Genomic DNA, 10,966 nt, shown 5'->3' with positions numbered 1-10,966 from the left:
AATTACAGGAGAGTTTGAGATGTTTTTATCATCCCAGTGTAGTTAGCTGTGGCTGTTTCTCACGCACAATTTGAGGCTGACCTGTACAAGTCGCACCAAGAGAAAACTACCAGTCCTTCTCTTTGCTTATATTGTAACATCAAGAGAGCCATCAATGCAAAGCTGCAGTGAAAGACTGTTTTGCAGTGAAGACATAACTTTAGACAGCCATGTAATTTCCTTTTCATGTTAGTACCTGACAAGAGACAATATGTTATAGTTCCAGGAATGGATAACAGGGCGAAGAGGGGAAAGTACGATAGCTTTATTTTAAAGTCTGTACGATCCTGCTTTGTTTTTAAAATAGCTTTTTGGAGTTTGCTTGGTACTATGCTCAATAAATTACACTATTCTTTCAAGATTTGCTATCAGTTAAGTGACTAGTCTGGGCTGTTTTAAGACATCTGGTCTGGCTTCCTGGAGAATTATGATGAATAAATACTAGTTAAACACTTGTGCATTGCCTTCTTTGTAATCTCATATTTAAGATATGTTATGCCAAATTCTCTGCTGCTTGTGGACTCTGGCTAACTTTGGTGTTAAGTTTCCCGTTGCTGTTTATAGAAAAATAGATGTGTTACAATCCAATCAGTTGTATTCAGATCAATAAGAGCACTATATGCTTCATTCAGTCTTCTTCAATTAATAATTTGGAGATTGCATTTTGAAATTGGTTCTTACGCTGAACTACGACAGTTTGTTTAGGGATCATACTCTGTGTTAGATCAGGGTATAAGTGTGCAATTTGTTTTCGAAACAAGCAACTGATAAGAGAAAATGTATATCCAGTTTTGAACGTGGGTTGGAGAATTAATCTTGTGGAGTTGATGGGGAATTGTACCCCATCTCTGTTACACGGGTACTGTACCTCACATTTACTGTTAAATTTCTTATTAGACTTTATTTCTGTCATGTGATTTCTTACTTATTTTTTATTAAAAAAAAATTAAATTACAAATCAGACTTTTGACCAACAATAGCTCAGACATTTATAGGAATATTACCTCATATTTTAACTACCTCTGCCTTGAGTTCCTACGATTCAGTTTTATCTCTAATTAATTTATTTTAGTCTTGCTCCTTCTTCTGAAGAGCTTTGTATTTCTTCTGAGGGACAAACATTTTTGGGAAGTCTTAGAAATTCTCTACAGATGCTCAGATGCCTTAGCGGTGTTTGGATACCATGGTGATTGATAAGTACTGACAGGAAAATTCCCTTGTAGGGACTGTGTGTAAGGATTATTCCCTTCTCTCCATTTCACAGGTGAAATTGTCCCCCCTGATATCAGATATTTAAAAGTTCATTAGGTAATCCAGCATCCCATTTTCTCTCCAGATTAAGACTTAACTCTCTGTTCAGATGTTTAAGACGACACTATCTGAACTGCACTTTTGTCATCTTTGCAGGTGTTCGAGTACAGTAAGCAGCCTAAATATGATACATGAGCCCGCAGTACATCAGATCATTTAGATTCTACCTCACTGTAGCCAGAAATAGGAAATAAAACTTGCAATCTTACTGTTTTCATTGTATTATTGTAACAGAACAACTGTGAAATATGTAAGTGTTCCGAGCCTTTAGCAATATTATGAGGAGTATTACCACTATCTAGATCTCTAGTAAATCCGGCAGAGCTCCAAATCATTGAGTTTTAAAGGAATCTCTCATAATCACACCAAAATTCAATATAACGTTTGTGAAATTAGATTGGTATATGTGCACGTATATGTGTGTGCATGCAAATCTTCAATATTTTATCCTTAATATGCATATAATAGTATATAAGAGAGAATTTTCTGAGCAAGACAATTTCACAGAGATGAGAACAGGATTTTTACTGTATTGGTATTCTTGTAATAAATCATCTTATATTGCTGTGCTCTTGAAATTAGCAGATGAAATAGCATTCCATATTGAAAGGTACAATATTGGGAAATTAAATTTATTGATAAACATGGTCTTGGTTATTATTTTATTTTTCCTAAACAGGTATTTTGCAGGAAAATATACGTCTTGTGTTTACTTCTGTTTGTTAATGCTTTGATAAATCAGACATTTTTAGTATTCTATCAATGGCAAAAGTCTAATTGCCTTATTGTATTCTGATTTATTTCTTTCCTTACTTTCTTTGCATCTGCAGCCCAACAAATGAGTCTCCAAAGAGATATATGTTATGATACAGTGTCAGTGAAATTAATCCTGATCAATTTTAAAGTTCACATTTTTATTTGATGACTTTCCTGGGAATCACTAAAACTGAGATTGACTCGGTCTCTTTTTGTTGGTTAAATATTGTTGTTTGAGAACACCAGATACAGCAGCAGAAATCTTATTATGATTCTAACAGTTCTGCATCTGTATAAGGAAAAAGCAATGTAAGCAATGATGTTTTAGTAATTAATAGGCACCAAATCCTGCTCTTTGCTGAAAGGTTCTCAATAAGGGTCTAATGGTGAAGAGTGTTACTTGCCTGAGAACACCTTTGACAATAGCCTGAGGTCCCTGTATATAAGTAATGTAACCAGATAAATACATATGGCTTTTAAAAATGTGTTCAGAAAGCCAGGTTATCTGTTTCCTTTAGGATTTCAGTCCTGCAGCTCTTGTGAACACATTATCTCCAGAAGAAATTGGAGTTTTTAGGTTATTAAGGGAAAATGGAGATGGGGTAGTGCTGCTCCATTTTGTTTCCTCTTTCTGTTTTTTAATGGAAAATAGTTTGTTTCTCAATTTGTAAATGCTCCCACATCAGCCTGAAAGAACCACCTAGATTAGCGTTAGAAAATGCTTCTATACAATAACCATTCAGAAGTGTAACTCAGACTGTGCTTGTATTTAGATAGCTTTTGGGGTGGTGTAATTTATTTATGCATGTATTTGATTTGTCAACAGAACTCATTTTTTCAGGTACTCGTGGTAGGTGATGCTTTTGACCCAAAGGAAACAAAAGACTTACTGTTTTGGTTTTGTGGTTCCTGCCTTCTCTAAATCAAAGGAGATGGGAACGTACAAGAGTTATTGCTATCAAAAGGAAATAATTATATTGTCTGAAGTGCACAACAAATCACATCTTAAGCCGTTCTCCCCACTCTGCCCCTACCTTGCTGAAGTTTAAATAGCATAACCAGTTTCTGTGAGGAAACCAGATTTTTATTTTTTTTTATTGTTAATGTCAAACAAACATTTATTTCAGGTGCAAAGCCTCAGGATATGTTAGTGAAAACAGTGGCACTGCTGTTCTATTGCTTACTGCCCACTAAGTGGGTGGGAAAAGGGTACTGTGACCCTTTTACCCTTCCCACCAGTCTCCCTAACAGCTTTGGCCTTCAGGTCAGCTCAATTTCCCCTCCACTGAGTGGCCATTACTGTGCGAGGCTGTGATAAATGCTTTTTGTAAGGGACTGCATTGCCGGCAGCAAGCGCTAGGGAGGTAGGTAGCCTGGGCCAGACAGACTAAGCCGAGAGACAGATAGACTAACATGCCTGCACGCTAAGTGCCTGTTACCTAGCAACATGACGGAGATCACAAAAAAATGAATAGACCCACAAACAAAAATGAAAAGGAGATAAAAAAGAGTAAAAGTCTATGGGGCTCAAAGGTTAATATTCCTCTATCTAATAACTTAGTTTCAGAAAATTGCATTTTAACCTTTTCGAAGCATTCAGGAGAGAGATTTCTTTGAAATTAAATTAGATCGCATTTGTATGAAATGGGGGGAGAGAAATTAAATGCAGAGTTTATTATTTTTTTCCATCTTCCCACCCAGTATTTCTGCAATTCCTTGTGTTTTCTGTTGACTACCGCTGCTCCACTCCCCTTCCCGACTGCATGTCGCTAACAGCCTGGTATACAACTATTGACTGCTCCGGAGGGCTGGCCAGGGTGAACTACTACAATATCATTCCAAATTTTTGTAGAATTTTCTCTGAGGGAATCAGAAAATCTTCCCCAGCGTGGAATAATTAGACCACGTATCCCTTCTGGAGTCCCCATCCATTTTGCACCTCTGGGAGAGAAGGAACAGGGAGTGACATGTTGAAAGTCACAAAGCAAAGGCCTCGCAGAAGCAGGAATGAGAACTGGGACGTGCGGTTTTTGGCTTGGGAATCTCACTGCTTCCTGTGACATTCTCATTCTTGCCATGCACCGACATCCACACCAGATTTGCAGCTTGTGGTGTGCCAGCCCTCCTCCTGCAGCAGCCGGCCTCCGCTCCAGGTAGAAGTGGTCTGGAACGTAACTGGAATTGACTGAAAATGGAGAAGCCTGTCATAGAGTAGAATTGTACTTTACAAAGTAATTTATAATCACTTTGTAATTTTGCTTACTCTGATCTGTTTTCATTTAAAAAACCAAAACTGTTTAGGATAAAATAACTTGTGATGAGGGGCCGAAATCCATTTCTGTTAACTCTGTTTCTGATACAAGCAGATGGAGCTTTCACCTTGCCTTCCAGCTCCACAGGGAACCATTATAAATTCCCCCTTTATTACATAAGCCTTGTTTAAACCTCTGGATCCAAATTCCTAGTCCAGCTACTGTGGCGTAAATCTGGAGTAACTCCACGTGTTCCTATGGGATTATTTTGGGTCTGCAGCAGCATGCTGGGAGCAGGATCCAGCCCATGAATTCCTTAGCTGCCAGGGAAATCTGGGTAAAGCGATTGTTCTATTTGTGTCGTGGCTGTTACATTTAACTTCACAACAGAATGCCTTTAAACTTTACTGCCATCTTTAAACCAATGAGCTGTATGGTTAACTAATTTTGTTGTGCACTGTATAATACAGGATCGATAATGCTGTTTCCTCACATAATATATATGCTCTCTTTCACTCACTCTGTTCATATATATCGTGTAATTACAAACACTGAAATTTATGAAGCATGTAAACCCGTGTTTTAAATACAGGAGATCACTACAGTTGGGATGGTTCCTATTATTTAACATATTCCAATCAACACCTTCCATTGGAGACACAGAATCTGTGAGTATATAGTGTTACTGTATAGTGGGTGAAATGGTCTCACGCAGGGCATTGTACTGGCTGAGTCTTAGAGCACTGGTGCTCACCAGCCCCTCTGCTGAGCAGCCCAGCACCTTCTGAGCTGGTAGGAAAGGCTGAGAGATGACATGAGCCACTGGAGGCTTTGCTGGTGGCAGGGGAATGAAGCTTCAGCAGTAGCTTTTGAAATCCTTGCATCCCTGGAACAGGAACCAGGAGACATACCCAGATTTTCCTTCGTTTAGGGAAAAAAAAAGAATTTGCCATATCATAAAGACCATCATTTTAAATAACACTATGCTAATATCTTATTACTAGCTTCAGAAGGGACAATCAGATACTTTATTTGAGCTGTTTCCCTTTTTCTTTCTCTGCAATGATACAGCTAGTAATGAAAGGGCTAGAGCTAATTAAAAGACAATAATTTCATGAAGGGGTGGTGATGATGATGAGGCAATAAACTGTGAGAACAAAGCTTGAGGGGTTTTAATGACTCATCAACCCCTTGATGGGAATTTAGCCTTACAATCACTATCCATTTATAATGATCAGTGATATACCTTCCTTAAGAACAGGAAAACCACGCTGCTAATGGTGCCTGTCACACACTGGTATCTGATGCTGAGTGGCCCTTGTGCTTACAGTGTCCCCAGCTACTTCCAGGTTGCAGTGCGCAGAGTGCTCAATATATTGTAAGTTAATTTATGGTGCTTTGAACTCTTGCCGTGTCAGAGCCTCGAGACATGCGAGTAACAATGTTCTATCAGTTGTGTCTGGATGTGACTTAGATTGATAAAAAGATGAGGAGTCAGGTCAGTGGCAAGGATGTAATTATGACCGCGGAGAAAGTTGTGCTATACACACACAAACGCACACAGAGAAGGGCAATCTGCTAAGACAGTCTTGGGGGACCTTTGCTGAGCCCTACTGCAGGATGCGGTTACAGAGCTGAGAGGTTAATTAGGTTAAATGCATTCAAATTGTAGGTTCCTTGGGAAACAAGTCCCATCTTCCTATCTTGTGTGGTATTGCACCCAGCCAGATCTCTCGGCAGCAGGACTCAGGGCTGTCCCAGGTTCTTATATGTGCTGCAGCTTCAGTGTCAACTTTGCAGGTACAAGAGGTCCTGCTGCGTTAGGAGCCAAGTGTCTGAAGCAGAGCTCCGATGTGTGTACCTGTTCAGGGTGAAATGAAAGCAGCAGCGAGAGAAAGGAAAAAAGGCCAGTGGTGGAGGTTTCAGTCTTATTTTTCTTAGGTGAACTGATCCCAAGAGTCTGAACAAAAAATAGCCCAAGGAACTGGTGAAGAAAAAAACACATTTAAAGATCTCTTTCCTTTTACAAGCTCTGTTTGATTCTTCTCTCACTCTTGAATTCCCTGATACCTCAAAGACACATTTGTGCAAGGGAAGGAGTATTTCTTTGACCTTGCCATCTCTAAACTGAAAACACAACAACATGTATATTAAGGAAGAAGAAAAGGAATCTATCCATATCTACTGAACACACATTTTTTTTTCCCAGAGAAATGGCCAGAGGACAAATAACACATACTTCATGTGCCATTGGAGGCACCCAGATACTAATGATTAATAGAATAGAATAGGTTTTGTTACTGTCTACAGCAAATCCACCTAACTGTAATTAACAGCTGCTTTTTCTGGCATTGAGCTTCTTCCATCTCTCTTTCCTCTGTCGTTCTTCACTGTTTTTTTTTTTTCCTTTCTCTTATTCCTTTTTTTTTTTCATTCTCTGCCTCCTACCTCAGTGCCTAGTTATCCACTGTCACGTAATGACCAACTATTTCCCCCTTAAAAGTCCCTGTGAGCTTTTTGTTTGTTTGTTTGTTTTTTTCCTCAACTATTGCTTGTCCTTCTCTTTTCCCTTTCCCAACATTTAATCACCTTCCTCTTTTCCTTTATTCTTTCACCTTGAACAGTGAGTTTATTTCTCTGTAATTTTTATAGACATGAGACGTATCTATACTGTGTATTTTGATAGGGAGTGAAAGACTTATGTCGTTCTGGAATTGTGTTGTAGCTTGCACCATATATTATGGCTCTTTAATGCCTCAGAGTCCTCTGATATTGACCCAGGCCCTGTTAGCCTCCTTGGGTCAATTTTATTTACCATTCTTTCCTCTGGCTTTCTCAGTGAGCTCTGAGGGCAGCCTGGCACTGTGTTTGCTTGGCTCTCGTGGCTGTTAGCCCTGGTGACATAGTGAGGTCTGGAGAAGCAAGAATCCGGGGCAGAGTATTATACTGACAGATGTCCTAATGGAAATGTAGGGAGATATTGGATGATTGCCTTTACAAAAGTTTTCTAAAAGCATCCTTCCATACCCATCATGTCAGATACATGGATAAAAAGGTAGGACCATTCTGGTGAGCCATAATACAGTTATTTGTATTCTGTTCTGGAAATGAGATGCCCAAATATAAAGCATACTTCACTACACAAAACATACAGAAATACTTCCAGTCCTGTTGTTTGCATCAAAGCAAAATCATTATGTTCAATCTTACTTTCTGGTACTAATAAGCAGAAAGGATTCAAACTGCCCAGAGATTCAGAGAGACTAGGATGGTCCAGTATGTCCAGTATGGGTTGTGAAACTCAGCGGTGTGTCTGTATATACACAGGGCAGCAGCTCAAATGATAAATTATTGTCAATGGCAAATGAATTTTCTACATGTGTCTGAATTTGTAAGGCGCTGTTGTTTAAGCTCTTTATAAGAAGTCTAGTTCCCTTAATGCATCTTAAGGTTTTTACTAATAGTCAAGGTCTTTAAGTGGTTGTGCTTATTAAATTGGTGCAATCCTCCATGCAAGTGAAACTGTACTTGTCTTGTTGTACAAAGAGGGCATGAGAGTAAACTAGTGTTCATCCTTGATTATTTCATTAAAATACGTTCTCGTATGTTACAAGGGGAAAAAGCACACAGAAAATGATTCCACATGAGTTAGTCTGTCTCTCATTATCATTCATAATTTGCCTTTGCTATAATTCACATCCCTTCACAAAATAGCAACATATTAGTTAGAGCTTTTAATTAAAACCGCAACACCTGCAGGTGAGAAAACACAGATGGATTTGCTCCTCCATGGAAACACTCAGTTACATGTGAACTGGCCGCAGAGCCAAAGAGAGAATAGGTGTTAAAATAACACTCTGCTCCTCACAGTGACTCTATTCATTCCAACAGAAACAAACATACCTTGAGTGTGTACACAGCTTGCTCCACAGCTTAACCCTTTGTCTCTCACTTTGTCAGCTGTAACATGCTACCTCCATCAGAGACAGGTTTGGTTCTCAAAATGCTGTTGAGAAAGCACTGGTTGTGGTTAGACGTGAGCTTTGGATTCCTAGCTTTTCCAAAAAGAAGATTTTTATGGTTCCTAAACTTATCCCTCTCTGCTAGATCTCTGACTGGCTTTTCCCTTTTCTCCTGCTGCTCTTCTGGAACCATGAGCCAAACTAAAATTCAAAACTTGCTAATCCCTTTCTGAGCGCTACAAAATGACATGGAGCAGGATGTAGTAAAGCTGCTCACTGCTATGTGCATATACACCCATACCTGTATAAATAATTGGTATTTGTATTTCTGCATCTGAAATGACTTACCGATAAATCCTGATCACCAGCATCGCTGTTGAATAGGCTAGTTCTCCAGCAAACTGGTTCCTAGTCCCACTGAGCTCCCAGTCAGGAGTACAGGGCTGATACAGTGCTGTCCGGTTGTATTAACTGTTTTTCCTTGACTACTATCAGTTGCAATTAAGAACTAACATTAGTGGCTGTATTACTGAGCAGTTTGAGGGAGCAGATGAGAACAAAGTTTTATGTTAGGCAGATGAAGCCGGTAAAATGTTAGTTTTCCATATTGGACACTGTAGCATTCTGGCTTGTTAAAATTGACATAATTTATTTTTCTGTTTAAAATCTTTTAGTGGTTATATTGAAGGATGATGAATGTGAGAAAAAGTGCATTTTTATGTGTTATGCAACAAAACAGTGCTAATGGAACATTGTTTGAGTTGCAAAATCAAGCACCTGAAACTGAAGAATAACATGTAAGTAGCAGTACGTGAACTCACTGGGAGTTTTTCTATGAGTCTAACAAGATGTAGATCAAGACCAGTATATTTCACATGCCATGTTATATACCGCAGAGAGTATAGTGCATTCTAAATATTAGCCTGTTGACCTGAGAAACACAGAAAGGATTAGCTATACCACGCAGAAATTTTAATTATCTCTTAAGCTCTCTGAGAGATATCCCCAGAATTCACCAGTGCTTTTATATCACTAACCTGACCCTCAACATAACATTTGAAGAAATTATACATGTTATATGGACTGCACTATGCTATATAAAACTCCCTTGAATGGGAAGGGTTTCTCTTGTACAGTAAGCACTGAAACACAGTCTCAGTCAGGACAAAACTCCCCGTGCTCCTGTCGTGTTCCATCCAGCACCATCCTCTTCCCAAGACACCTGAACAGAGAGGCACAGTCAAGCTTTCTCAGGAACCGGTGTGTTGGCCAAAGCAGCAGCAAGTGCACATACCATAGACAAGTTAGCTTTTTTAATGACAATTTCAGAAATTTCTGTGCTATGTCATGTTATGAAATCACAGTGCTGTGTTATGTTGGTGTTGAGGAGTGTTGACTCTCTGCTGTCAGCAGCTTGCTCTCCTATTTGAATTTCTGCCATGCCAAACTTCTCTCAGCTCCTCGTATCTCACAGAGTTTCACTTGAAATGGGATGAAGGCCTTTAAAGATACTTACCACTGTTACTTTATTTGGATGAACGCCTCTCGCTTGTTTATCTGTGGTAAATTATTACTTGAATTAATGATTTGAGTTTAAAGCACTTAGATGCCAAAGGCTTCAGGCCTTGTCTAAACACATGCAGTCACAGAAAATGTCTCTGTCACTATCTTTATTAAAAAACAGATATTTTTATTCAGCTGTGATAATGTTTCATACTTTATAATCCTTTTCTCAGTTATTCCATTGTATCTGTGTGTTTACAGACAACATATAATGGTTGCTTTTGAACTACTTACGAATGAAAGCATCTGAGTTTAAATGTGAAAACCCAGTCTCTCATTTAGTCTGAACTATCAGCTATAATCTAAACTCTCTCTCAGGCAAATGAAGGATTTGAAACATTTACAGTAATTTTATAGGTGGACTTAAAACTTGCTGTATAACTAAACACCAGTTAAAAGTAGATTTGTAGTACACTGAGAAAACAACTTATCCATTTCTGTATACTCTTGTAACTCATTTATAAGTTATGTTTGAATTATAACTCAGACATTTTTTAGTAATTTTCAATGCAAAAATGATGAAAAAATTGTAGTGTTATCATTCCTGCGGGTTGCGAAGGACAAGCGCGTGGTGTGATGCACGCTTTAAGGCTTAGGAGGAAGAGGAGTGCTCCACAGAGAGGTCATGGGAACTGGCCCAAACGATTCACAGAATTGCCTTACTTTAACCTGAAGTTTCAGTAGGCTTTTCTGTAAACTCAAGGTTAGCATGTATTTGAATACTATTATTTGTAATAATTTACAATCTGTATGAGTTGTACCTCCACATACATTTTCCTTTCATGTAGAAGTACAAAAGGTATGAAATCTTGTGCTGCTCTTGCAATACTGATGTATAGATAAATATATAAACAAACAAACCCGAGAAGATACTTTTAAACTAATGTTTGTCTAATAACAAATACGGGAACACTGTAGGGGGATTACAAGCTAAATATAAAATGTTTGGCCTGTTTAGTTCTTGGAGAGGATTCCAATGGTGTTAGTAGTAGTTCTTATTTCTAGTCCCCGTTATAAGTACATTCTATCTGCATATGGCCTACGTAAAGCATTCTGCATCCTTTCTCAGCCAGACAAATGAGG

The sequence above is a fragment of the Chlamydotis macqueenii genome, chromosome 8 (assembly GCF_036417535.1).
Source record: "Chlamydotis macqueenii isolate bChlMac1 chromosome 8, bChlMac1.mat, whole genome shotgun sequence".
NCBI classification, from domain to species: Eukaryota; Metazoa; Chordata; class Aves; order Otidiformes; family Otididae; genus Chlamydotis; species Chlamydotis macqueenii.
The sequence above is the reverse complement of the archived record's forward strand: the minus strand, read 5'-3'. Positions refer to the sequence as shown.